A 3,176-nucleotide genomic window follows, 5' to 3' on the forward strand; every position below is an offset into this window, starting at 1 on the left:
TCAAAACAAATTAAAACTAAATATAGAACAAAAATAAAAATAAATACAATAACAAAAATAAATACAAATCAAAACTAAAAACACAAAACAAAAACTCAACGCAAAACAAAACAAAATGAAAAACTCAAAGCATGTGAAATTTCCACATGTCCATGAAGTTTGGGGTGATAGGAATGAATCCACAAAATTGGGTTTAGGGTTTCTGGATCAGGCATTGAAGGCGCAAGCTTTGTTTTCATGAAGTCCTTCAATTCTTTTTTCATGACTTTATTAAACCACGGACTTGCATTCTGCTGAAGAGATTGTTCAAACGGTCCCGATCGATCCAGAATTTGTAAAAAACTGTGTCAGAGTAATCATTTGAGAAGATTGACCACAACAAAAGATTGCATAAAACACCGCCGGCATCTTGCAGATCCAATTTCTTCATAATCTGCCTTTGTCACACACAGAGATTCAAACTCAGGGCTGGCTGCCAATAATGATCCCCCTCTCCATGCACCTAACATTGGCTCTTCTTGTGTCACAATTTTTACTTTATAGTCATCACAAACAAGAGGCCGCAGTTCCTGTTCCAGCCTTGCTTTCATGTGTGGAAAAAGTGAGCTCCCACCAGTCAGAATTATGCTTGAAAAAAAAGTACTGGGTGAAGATGAGGATGGCAGGAGTTAATAGCCCGCACAATGCATTCTGCCAAGCCAGCCTGGTTCATTCCAAGATCCGCAGGATGAAAAAGCATTTCTGGAACAAGAAATCGTTCATTAGTCAACTTCAATTCTTCATTTCTGATGGAAGCATCATCCTTTTTATCTTCTACAATCTCAACAATTTGAGAAATATCATGCTCTCTTGAATTCTCCTGTGAATCTGTTGGCAGTGCTCCTTTCTCTTGTAGAGACAGATATCTCCGGGCCCCTTTTGGATCTTTCACAAAACCCCGCTTATGTTTGATACCATCAAGAAGGACATATGTACTTCGAATAAGATTTTCATTTCCTGGTTTCCTGGCCACTTCAAGGTCACGGGCGACATCGAGTGAAATGAAGCATAGCTTTTCCTTAACATCGTCCATGATGTAAGTCTCGTCCATCATATTAATAGCCCGGTAGGAAACAAGCTCCTTGAAATAATTAGTAAGCGCCTTTCCTCCGAGATCAATTCTTTTAACCCCATAATTAATAGTAAAGTTCTGGTACACGGGAGCTGCGTGGGTGAAGGAAAAGCCACAATCCACCACGAGGCTGCATTGTGTGCGGGCTAAAAGGCTGATAGGTGACCTGCTCGCCTCGTATAAATGAACCAACGAGGGCGAATCTGCTACGTAAAGGGACTGGAACCCTAGATCTTCGAAGACAAGCTCGTCCGTGGCCCTCTGAATGGAGGGCAGATTGAAGAGAGGCTCCACCAAGAGCAAACCCGAAGAGTCTGAGGGTCGAATTTTGAGAAGGTTTTTAAATATTCGATCCCAAATCTCTTTCTGTAGGTCGGGGTTTATGAGGTAACCTCTGTCGAATGGGCGGCGCAGGGTAATGCTGGCTATGTCATCGCACTACTGGAGCTGGTCTCCTATCACCCATTTCTTCGTGGATTGGGGACGCCCCATACAATTGGGGACGACCACCAGAGGATTTTTGTGGCCCGCGAACCCTGCTTTACAGTATCCTCCTCCGTTGTCCAACACTACCATGGGTGCACATGCTCTCGCCATGATTAGTTGCAACTATCACCTAAATCTCGAGCAAAATCTCGAGTTTATCAAGATTCATGTCCTGAGCTTACTCAATCTCTGAAGATGGGGTCTAGTACGAGAATTCTTTTGGTGATATTTACATTGTTTATCGCCATATGCCCTGCATTGTGCTTCGGTGTGCAGCATAGATCTGGGGTCTGAATGGATGAAAGTTGCAGTGGTGCATCTAAAGCCTGGGCAGAGCCCAATTTCCATAGCAATAAATGAAATGTCGAAGCAGAAAAGCCCTGCCCTCGTGGCATTCAATGGAGGAGACCGCCTGGTCGCCGAAGAAGCCGCCGGGATCTCTGCCCGCTACCCTGATAAGGTCATCGTGCAGGTCAGAGACATGGTTGGTTTCCATGATTTTGAGTTATGGTAGGCATTTGGCGGAGTACCATACCAAAGTCCCTATCAAGGATGCTGTGATTAGCGTGCCACCTTTCTTTGGCCAAGCTGAGAGGAGTGGTATCATTCAAGCAGCTCAGCTTGCTGGCCTCAATGTATTATCTTTGATCAACGAGCATTTTGGTGCAGCTATTCAGTATGGGATTACAGTGTACAGAACCTTCTCTCTGAAGGGCACTTTTCTTTCAACGGTCTGGACCTTGGGCAAGATAAACAGAAACAGCCTCACTAGATGAAGCACCTGAAACTTGCCACCACTTGGCAGTTTTTCTTCTCGGAAGAGAAATCCAAGATATCAAGCTTACAAAAATAGCTCCAGAAAACTCCAGATCTGACTCCACTTCCCAGAATTCTTCCTTTCTTCTTTAAACGGAAAGATAGTCGAAGCCAGCTTAGAGATTCCATGCACTGCCTTGTTGGATGAAAACCTAGAGTGTCCCATCTTCACACTCCCACAAATTTCCGCCAAATCGCTGTCTATTCCCATCAAGCCCTATGCGTTCTCTGTGGTAGATCAGGAGGATGAATTCTCTATCCGATTGAGTGACCCCACCTACTACGAATTCCCTTCAGATGAAGGATACAGGTCAAGATTCTTGATGGAGGCGGGAAAATTGAACTTATCTCTTTAAATTTTTTTTATTTTTTTTTATTTTTTAGTTGTGCATTCACAAATTTTTTTTATTGTCATGTCACATATCAATTTTTTAGCAAGAGTATTTTTATTTGAACTAAATCAATAGATTTTATGATCTTCCCGATTGCACGAAGCACAGGAAGAGAGCATACTAATTGCTTGATTTGTTTTTATTTATGCAGGGGGTTTTAAAAAAACTGATTTTAAAACTAGCTAAATACTAAAACATTAGAAAACTCAAACTTGAACTCCCTTATGAAGATCCTGCTGTCACCAGGTCTCACAAGTTAGTTTTTCTAAAGAAAAATACTAGTACTCAATTAAATTCCTAATGCCTGATCCCTTAGCACCATCCCCAGCAACGGCGCCAAAATGTTGGGCAATTTAATTGCTTAAATTGCT

The 3,176-nt window shown here is 42.2% G+C and overlaps 1 pseudogene; it reads right to left on the minus strand.

Moving 5' to 3' along the window:
- Positions 1-356: 356 nt before the first annotated feature.
- On the minus strand, positions 357-1,705 carry LOC149138793 (actin-related protein 6 pseudogene; annotated as a pseudogene).
- Positions 1,706-3,176: the final 1,471 nt, after the last annotated feature.

This window comes from Pinus tabuliformis, chromosome X, assembly GCF_031772625.1.
Source record: "Pinus tabuliformis cultivar Carrire ecotype Pingquan chromosome X, CPIR1, whole genome shotgun sequence".
In the NCBI taxonomy this organism is placed as follows: Eukaryota; Viridiplantae; Streptophyta; class Pinopsida; order Pinales; family Pinaceae; genus Pinus; species Pinus tabuliformis.